The sequence below is a fragment of the Grampus griseus genome (assembly GCF_964374135.1).
Source record: "Grampus griseus genome assembly, chromosome: 8".
In the NCBI taxonomy this organism is placed as follows: Eukaryota; Metazoa; Chordata; class Mammalia; order Artiodactyla; family Delphinidae; genus Grampus; species Grampus griseus.
The window spans coordinates 64,434,705-64,445,420 of record NC_139002.1 but is presented as its reverse complement, the minus strand read 5'-3'; positions in this window follow the sequence as shown (position 1 = coordinate 64,445,420).

The following is a 10,716-nucleotide window of genomic DNA, read 5'->3' as shown; positions in this document are numbered from 1 at the left end:
TGTGGAAACTTGGGAAAGGCAGCAGCTGCACCGCACAGAGCAAGGAATTGTGGATCTTTGCAGGAAGAGGCACCAGGGCTGCTGCATGCTGCCCACCACTGCAGACCACTGCAGACAGTGGGCCTGTGCACCGGGAAACCCTGGGCTCCCTCCTGCACACCTCGATCTCCTCCTTAACTCAGAAGACATGCCTCTTACTGGGGCTGTCAGTATATCTGCTGCTTTTCACGCGGGAGGATGGATCCCAGGAGCCTTACCCAAGTCTACATTACTCTTAGTCAGTATTTGGGAGGCACGTGGATTAGGTGAGGCTGGAGTAAAGCAGTTCCTCACCAAGTCAAGGGAGCCTTGTTACCTGTGGCCTTCTTGCTAGGCAAGCCATCAGCTGCCTCCAAATCCAGGTCCTGGGTGTTGCCACTAGGAGCCCAACCACAGGAAATTAGAAGCCTCGGAGAGGCTTCCTCCCTGTGTCATCTACTCCAGGGGCTTGTGAACCCAGCTCAGGGGTGTCCTGGATATTTGTGGTAACATGCTTCCTTCTCCGTTCAGGCAGTCCTGATCCGCCTACAGGAGACCAACATCTGGGGCTTGATGGCCCAGCGAGGCTGCTCCTGTGATTGACAGCTATCACAGCAGGGATCACTTTCCAGGGAACACAGGATTGAAACAGATTTAGAAAGTGAAACCACTCATTCACAGGCAGGTTGCTCTAGCTGAATAAAAGGGATACAAATTAAACCCACCTACTATAAACAATGATCATAACTCAGCATTGCTTGGTTTTCAGAGTATCTCATTAGGGGAATGGACTACAGACCTTAGTTACTAATAATTCTTTGTTAACGTGTTTGCTCATTCATTCATTTATACAACATGTTTACTGAGGGCTTACCAAGTGCTAGGTATTGAGGAACCGGTGATCCTGTAATGAGCAAAATGCTCTTGTGGAGTTTAGATTCTAGTGGAGGGAGACAGAAAATAAACGAACATATAGTAAAGTCAAGTGTGATAACTGCTATAAAGAAAGTTAAAAAGGGTGAAAAGAGTATGAGGAGGTGGTGGGAGGGAGCGGCTACTCTAGATAGGGTGAGCTCATCATTGGAATCATGAATCCAGCCCCCTCCCAGGGCACTGGCTCCTTAAACCAAGCCTGGCAGCACTGGCCCTGGCAAGTTCCTCTGCCCACCCAGCAGGAACTTGACAGTTTGGCTCAGGCCAGCATGACGAAAGCTCCAGCTTGTGAACAAGCCATTTTGCAATTCCTAGAACAGATGCCACCTAGTGGTTGTAAATGGAATCCACCTGTGTTTCAGTCATCCCACGGCCTTGGAGCTTAAGTAACCTTGGAGCTTAAATGCTCATAATTCAAGACAAAATGTTACCAATGGGATGTTGGGGACTAGGGCTGTGGTTTGACAACTGATTGCATGTTGCTTCAAACAGCCCTCGGAATGTATCTGTTTAGGTCTTTTCCTTCCCTCTGCCTGGCCTAATGACTAATGACCAGGTGAGAAGTCATTGATCTTCAGGTCCTTTCAAACTATCAACAATTCTCTGAATCACATCCATGTCCAAAGACACACACACACACACACACACACCACATTCATTTATTCATTGTTATGGTCTCGGCACCATGCTAGGCTGGATACATATTCCTGAGACAGGAGGAAAAAGGACTTGAAAGAATGAGGGGGGGCAGGGGGGGCTTCCCTGGTGGTGCAGTGGTTAAGAATCTGCCTGCCAATGCAGGGGACACAGGTTCGAGCCCTGGTCCAGGAAGATCCCACATGCCACGGAGCAACTAAGCCTGTGTGCCACAACTACTGAGCCTGCGCTCTAGAGCCTGCGAGCCACAGCTACTGAAGCCTGCGCACCTAGAGCCCGTGCTCCACAACAAGAGAAGCCACCGCAATGAGAAGCCCATGCACCGCAACAAAAGAGTAGACCCCGCTCGTGGTAACTATAGAAAGCCCACACACAGCAACAAAGACCCAAGACAGCCAAAAATAAATTTAAAAAAAAAGAATGCGGGGGAACAATCAGTCCCAAATTGTAATCTTGTGTGATTTTCACCACGTGTCGTTTAAAGAGCTTACACACCCCACTGACTTGGACTGTCTTATGATCTTATATTTTATCCTACCTAGGATTGAAGGATAACTTTGAGGCATAGTTTGGAGTTTTCTATCTTTTCCTTGTGCAGCGCAAAAAGCAGAAATACAAACCTACCTCAAATCTGAGCTTTGGTGCTATCTTTGCCTTATTATACACTTTGTGGTTGAAAAATAATTAATAGTTTCTGAGCAGAAAATGGAACCAATGCCCCAGGGAGGATAGACCCAGCAATGTGTGACTGACACAGTCATGGCCAGCAGAAGAGTGTGGTGGTAAAGAGTGTGAGCTTGTGGTGAACCCTGGCCGGGCCTGCTGGGCTCAGCCCTCTGCAGCCTTGTGTGTAACTCACTGTGCATGACCACAAACTGGTCATCATTACACAGTGCCAGTGCAGCTGCAGTAAATGATGCCTGTCCATTGCATAAAACTGTGGACAATATAGCCAGATGGTAATGGTGGCAAAGGAAAAATATGTGCTCAGAATCCCAGTGTTAGGTCCAGGTGACTTGGCTTGAGGAAGGCAGCTTTAGCAGCCACATCAGGCACCAAAGCTGAAGTTTTGAGTGATGTGGGTGCAACTATAAGAGGCTTGGTAGACCCTCACTCGGGGTTTCCAACGAGGAACTAAGGGGACTCAAGCAGCATGACTCACCCAATATTCCCCCTCTCAGTATTCCTAATGTACTTTTCCGAGCATGCATTCTTTCTGTTTATCTTAGTGAAAGATTTCTCAAAGATTTATGTTTCATAATGTTAATTTTCTCCAAGACTCCCATTATGTCCTCTGCAGTACCTGGATTTGTATCCCAGCTCTGCCACTTAATAGCTGTGTGACCTTGCACAAGTTACTTGACCTCTCTGTGCCTCAGTTTCCTCATATAGTAAATAAAGAAAAAGATAGTACTTACTGGATAGGGTTGTTGTGAGAATAAATGCCGTCACAAATGGAAAACTCTTAGAAAACTACCTGGAATGTAGTATGGGCTCAATAAATGTTAACTATCATCATCATTATCATCTTCCACCACTTCAGACTAGAGAAGTTAAATCCAAGATACACTTAAAAAATGGGTTCATACTCTGCTAGTTTCTCCCATTTCACTGAATAGAGAATCCTTTAGTTTCAGGCTTTCTAGTAGGATGTGTTTGTTCTAGAACCAGAAGAATTGGAGCTTGAAGTAGGAATGAAAGGCCATAATGCCTGACTAGGGTTCTTCCACAGGACCTTCTGAAAACCCTTATTCTCCTGAGCTGGAAAGGAGAAATGTGTTCTTCCAATCTCCTAAGACTATCTCTCTCAGATCAGAAACAGCACCCATATACAGAGACCTGTCAATCCAGCATCTTTCCTTATTTTCAGTCCTCAGCCTCTGATGTATGAAGATGGCAGTACATCTCCTTGCTGAGCTCAGAATCACACATTCTTCAGAGCTGCTCATCTCAGGTTTGATGTTTCCAGCATGACAAAGTCCAACCTTTGACCCCAGAGAAGCAGTGCCCAGGGCCGTAGGCAAGTAAGGCCGATGAACACACTCACTTTGTCAGGGTGTGAATTCAGGTTCCAAAAATGAGTAATTTGCATGAGGCTTGTGGGCAGTGGGACAAAGTCCCTGATGAGAGAGGAGGACATAGGCCTGGCCAAGGTGGGTCTGACCATCATGTGCCTCAGAGAGCACAGAACTCAAAGCGAAATGTGCTAGTGGAGTGTAGACAGTCTGAAAAGAGAGAATTTCATCCTTTTTTTTTTTTTTTAACTTAAGACAGAATTTTATTCTGTTACGGTTTTCCTTAGTTTGAAGCGATCTTTATGGTATGTGAAATACCTGCTTGGGAGTCTATCCTGTGTTTACTTTTTTTTTTTTGACATTCCTCATGGATCGCTTATATCACTGACATTTATTTTTTCATATATTTCAACATTTTTATATTCAATAGAAGATGTATGTTTTTTCACAAGTATTCCACATCGATCCTGCCATGCTATTGCACTTTCATGGAGTTTGAAACTGAATGCATTCAGGGACTTCCCTGGTGGTCCAGTGGTTAAGACTCTGTGCTTCCACTGCAGGGGGCATGGGTTTGATACCTGGTCGGGGAACTAAGATCCAGCATGCTGCACAACCAAAAAAAAAAAAAAAAAAAAAAAAATTGAATGTGTCCATGGGACTCATTTTGGGCAATGAAATGTGTGTCACTCTTGGTCACCCAAGAGAGACTTGGGTCCCTTCTAGATCGACATTTTGAGAAAACAGCATGTGCTTCACCACCCTCTCTTTTCCATATTGAGGATGGAGTAGAGTGGTGCCTCCTGCCCACCTTCAAACAACATGTGGCAGAACCAAAAAGCACGTCTTCATTGCGTCACTGCAGCGTAACTGATAAACTTGAAAATTCTTTTCTTTTCTTCTTTTTTTCTCAGTTATACATATACATGTATGTATTCTTTTCAGATTCTTTTCCCATTTAGGTTATTACAGAGTATTGAGCAGAGTTCCCTGTGCTATACTGTAGGTCCTTATTGGTTATCTATTTTAAATATAGTAATGTATACATGCCAATCCCAAACTTCCAATCCCAGTTATTTTTTTATTTCTCTAAAACTTATTCAAAGTTATTCACCTCACTGTTAATAAGATGTACAGTTAATGCTCTGTGCCAGTATTATTAGGCCTGCTCATTGCCGGCAATGGACTTTGACAAAACCCATTTCCTGACACCCCAAAATTAAATTACTCTTTTCAAAACATACCAAACTCGCAATACTTGCAAAAGTATTATATGCATTTAAACTCTAAAGTAGTTCTGTGTAGAGAATATCACTATAGTTTTGAGTGTATATGTGGGTGCTGGTAATTTTGTATTTTCTTTGGGAGTGGAAAAGGAAAACAATTCAAGCTGAAAAAACTATTCTTAAATATTCATTTTTATAAGTTTTATTAAAGAATTTTGTTACACCATTGGGAAAAGAACTCCCAGTGCTTTTTTAAAGAATATGAATGGGAGAGGAAAAAAACAAAGCCAGTAATTGTACAGTAAAGAAATCAAGCAATACCTTGATGAGATGATCAAAATTAGCATCTTCAATAGAAGACAGATGGACAACATGTGGCTCCAGATGTGATACCCTGAGAGGAACATAACATCACCTACACAGTACTCAGACCAAGAATGAATAACCTCAATCCCAATACAAGAAAACTGGATAAACACAAAATGAGAAATACTCCATTTTTTAAAAGGGAAGAGAAATAAATTTCACACCAACGAAATTAAAAACTTTTGTGTTTCAAAGGACACCATCAAGAAAGTGAAAAGGCAGCCCATAGAATGGGGAAAAAATTTGCAAATCATATATCTGATGAGAGACTTATAGCTAGAATATATTAAAACTCTTACAACCCAATAATAGATAACTCAGTTTAGAAGTGAGAAAATGATCTGAATAGATATTTTTCTAAAGAAGATAAACAAATGGCCAATAAGCACATGAAAAAGGTGCTCAACATCTTTAGTCATCAGGGAAATGCAAATCAAAACCACAATGAGACATCATTTTACACCCACCCATTATAGGATGGCTATAATCAAAGGGACAAGTGTAGGTGACGATGCGGAGACGTTGGAAGCCTCATACATTGCTGGTAGGGATGTAAAATGGTGCAGCCACTCTGGAAAACAGTTTGTTAGTTCTTCAACAGTTTAAACATAGAATTACCATGTAACCCAGCAATTCCACTCCAAGAGAAATGAAAACGTAAGTCCATACAAAAACACGTACACAAAAGTGCACAGCAGCATTAGTCATGATAGCCAAAAGGTGGAAACAACTTAAATGTCCATCATTTGTTGAAAGGATAAACGAAATGTGAGAAATCCATAAAATGGAGTAATATTTGACATAAAAAAATGAAATACTGATGCATGCTATAACATAGATGAACCTTGAAAACATGCTAAGTGAAAGCAGCCAGTCACAAAAGAAAATATATTGTACAATTCTAGTTATATGAAATGTAACAAATCCATAGAGACAGAACCTGTAGATGACAGCTTGCCTAGGGCTGGAGAGTTTAGGAGGAAATGGGGAATGACTGCCCAAAAGAAATGGGTACATAGTTTCTTTTGGGATGATCAATAGGTTCTAAAATTGATTGTAGTGATGGTTGCCCAGCTCTGTGAATATATTAAAAAACACTGAATTCTACACTTTAAGTGGTAAATTGTACGGTATATGAATTATGTCTCAGTGAAACAGTTATTTAAAAATTAGAAATGGAAAAGAAGAAGTTACAACAGACACCACAGAAATAGAAAGCATACTAAGAGACTACTGCAAGCAACTCTATGCCAATAAAGTGGACAACCTGGAAGAAATGGACAAATTCTTAGAAAGTTAAAACCTTCCAAGACTGAACCAGGAAGAAATACAAAATATGAACAGACCAATCACAAGTAACGAAGTTGAAACTATGATTAAAGATCTTCCAACAAACAAAAGCCCAGGACCAGATGGCTTCGCAGGTGAATTCTATCAAACATTTAGAGAAGAGCTAACACCCATTGTTCTCAAACTCTTCCAAAAAATTGCAGAGGAAGGAACACTCCCAAACTCATTCTATGAGGCCATCATCACCCTGATACCAAAACCAGACAAAGATACTACAAAAAAAGAAAATTACAGACCAATATCACTGATGAATATAGATGCAAAAATCCTCAACAGAATACTAGCAAACAGCATCCAGCAACACATTAAAAGGATCATACACCATGATCAAGTGGGGTTTATCCCAGGGATGCAAGGATTCTTCAATATATGCCAATCAACCAATGTGATAAACCATATTAAGAAATTGAAGAATAAAAACCATATGATCAAAAAACAAAAACCATATGATCATCTCAATAGATGCAGAAAATTCTTTTGACAAAATCCAACACCCATTTATGATAAAAACTCTCCAGAAAGTAGGCATAGAGGGAACCTACCTCAACATAATAAAGGCCATATACGACAAACCCACAGCAAACATCATTCTCAGTGGTGAAAAACTGAAAGCATTTCCTCTAAGATCAGGAGCAAGACAAGGATGTCCACTCTCACCACTATTATTCGACATAGTTTTGGAAGTCCTAGCTATGGCAATCAGAGAAGAAAAAGAAATAAAAGGAATACAAATTGGAAAAGAAGAAGTAAAACTGTCACTGTTTGCAGATGACATGATACTATACATAGAGAATCCTAAATGTGCCACCAGAAAACTACTAGAGCTAATCAATGAATTTGGTAAAGTTGCAGGATACAAAGTTAATGCACAGAAATCTCTTGCATTCCTATACACTAATGATGAAAAATTTGAGAGAGAAATTAAGGAAACATGCCCATTTACCATTGCAACAAAAAGAATAAAATACCTAGGAATAAATCTACCTAGGGAGACAAAAGACCTATATGTAGAAAACTATAAGACACTGATGAAAGATATTAAAGATGATACAAACAGATGGAGAGATATACCATGTTCTTGGATTGGAAGAATCAATATTGTGAAAATGACTATACTACCCAAAGCAATCTACAGATTCAATGCAATCCCTATCAAATTACCAATGGCATTTTCTACAGAACTAGAACAAAAAATCTTAAAATTTGTATGGAGACACAAAAGACCCCACATAGCCAAACCAGGGAAAAAAACAGCTGGAGGAATCAGACTCCCTGACTTCAGACTATACTATAAAGCTACAGTAATCAAGACAAGGTGCTGGCGCAAAAACAGAAATATAGATTGATGGAACAGGATAGAAAGCCCAGAGATAAACCCACATACCTATGGTCAACTAATCTATGACAAAGGAGGCAAGGATATACAATGGAGAAAAGACAGCCTCTTCAATAGGTGGTGCTGGGAAAACTGGACAGCTGCATGTAAAAGAATGAAATTAGAACACTTCCTAACACCATACACAAAAATAAACTCAAAATGGATTAGAGACCTAAATGTAAGACTGGACACTATAAAACTCTTAGAGGAAAACATAGGAAGAACACTCTTTGACATAAATCACAGCAAGATTTTTTTTTCTTAGTGTAGAACATTTATTTATTTATTCCATGAAATACTTAAAGTTTTGGTCAGTGGGAAATAAAGCAAGATCTTTTTTTTTTTTTTGCAGTACGTGGGCCTCTCACTGTTGTGGCCTCTCCCGTTGCAGAGCACAGGCTCCGGACACGCAGGCCCAGTGGCCATGGCTCACGGGCCTAGCTGCTCCGCGGCATGTGGGATCTTCCCAGACTGGGGCAGGAACCCGTGTCCCCTGCATCGGCAGGCGGACTCTCAACCACTGCACTACCAAGGAAGCCCACAAGATCTTTTTTGATCCACCTCCTAGAGTAATGGAAATAAAAACAAAAATAAACAAATGGGACCTAATGAAACTTAAAAGCCTTTGCAAAGCAAAGGAAACTACAAACAAGATGAAAAGACAACCCTCAGAACGGGAGAAAATATTTGCAAACGAATCAACGGACAAAGAATTAATCTCCAAAATATATAAACAACTCATGCAGCGCAATATTAAAAAAACAAACAACCCAATCAAAAAATGGGCAGAAGACCTAAATAGATATTTCTCCAAAGAGGACATACAGATGGCCAAGAAGCACTTGAAAAGCTGCTCAACATCACTAGTTATTAGAGAAATGCAAATCAAAACTACAATGAGGTATCACCTCACACCAGTCAGAATGGGCATCATCAGAAAATCTACAAACAGTAAATGCTGGAGAGGGTGTGGAGCAAAGGGAACCCTCTTTCACTGTTGGTGGGAATGTAAACTGATAAAGCCACTATGGAGAACAGTATGGAGCTTCCTTAAAAATCTAAAAATAGAATTACCATATGATCCAGCAATCCCACTACTGGGCGTATACCCAGAGAAAACCACAATTCAAAAAGACGTATGCACCCCAATGTTCATTGCAGCACTATTTACAATAGCCAGGACATGGAAGCAACCTAAATGCCCATCGACAGACGAGTGGATAAAGAAGATGTGGTACACATATACAATGGAATATTACTCAGCCATAAAAAGGAGTGAAATTGGGTAATTTGTAGAGATGTGGATGGATCTAGAGACTGTCATACAGTGTGAAGTAAGAGAAAAACAAATATCGTACATTAACACATATATGTGGAACCTAGAAAAATGGTACAGATGAACCAGTTTGCAGGGCAGAAATAGAGACACAGATGTAGAGAACAAACATACGGACACCAAGGGGGGAAAGTAGCGGGGTGAGGGTGTGTGTGTGATGAATTAGGTGATTGGGACTGACATATATACACTAATATGTATAAAATGGCTAACTAATAAGAACCTGCTATATAAAAAAATAAATAAAATAAAATTCAAAAAAAAAGATTCAAAAAAGATGGCTGACTATAAAAATAAATAAATAAAGAATAGCATCTCTTTTTTGAAGCGACCCTAAGTAACAGAATTATTGGTACCCAGAATGTCATCCCCCCATATCCTAAAAGATGGAATTCTAGAATGAAATTGCTCATATTTATTAAAAAAAACAGTTATTTAATAAAAAGATGGAGTGCTGTATTCTTCAAAAATGTCAGTGTCATAAAAGACAAAGCAAACTGTGGAGAGGTTCCAGATTAAACGAGGCTAAAGAGACATGACAGGGGACTTCCCTGGTGGCACAGTAGTTAGGAATCCACCCGTCAATGCAGGGGACACGGGTTCGATCCCTGGTCCAGGAAGATCCCACATGCCACGGAGCAACTAAGCCTGTGCACCACAGCTACTGAGCCTGCGCTCTAGAGCCCGCGAACCTCAGCTATTGAGCCCGCGCACACAACTACTGAAGCCCAAGCGCCTAGAACCCGTGCTCCGCAACAAGAGAAGCCACCGCAATGAGAAGCCGACTCACGGCCATGAAGAGTAGCCCCCGCTCGCCGCAACTAGAGAAAGCCTGCGCGCAGCAACAGAGACCCAACACAGCCAAAAATAAATAATTAAAATAATCTATAAAAAAAAAGAAAAAGAAAGAGACATGACAAATACAACCCCTGACCCTAGCCTGGATCCTGTACTAGAGGAATATGTCATGAAGAACATTATTAGGTCAATTGACAAAACTGAAACACGAACAATAATAAATAAAAGTATTGTATCAATGAAAATTTATGAGGTTTATATCTGCAGTGTTATATACGAGAAAAATTCCTATTCCCAGGAAATATATAATGAAATCTTAGTGGTAAATGGTCATAATGTATGTAGCTTATCCTCAAATAGTTTAGAAAAAGTGTTTTGCTTGGGTGTGTTTGTTGTGTGTTTGTGTTGAGGGAAAGCAAATGATATAGCCAATGCAGTAAAATGTTAATGATCTGGTTAAAGAATATACAGGTGTTCTTTGTATTGCTTTTATTTTTGCAAACTTTGGTAAGTTTGAAATTGTTTCCAAATAAAACCTTTAAAAATAATCACAAGGACTTATCTCCCCAGGCAGTACAGAGCTGTGTGAATATAGGTCAGTGAATGCTGTGTGAGTGTGAGTGTGTGTGGTGTGTAGAT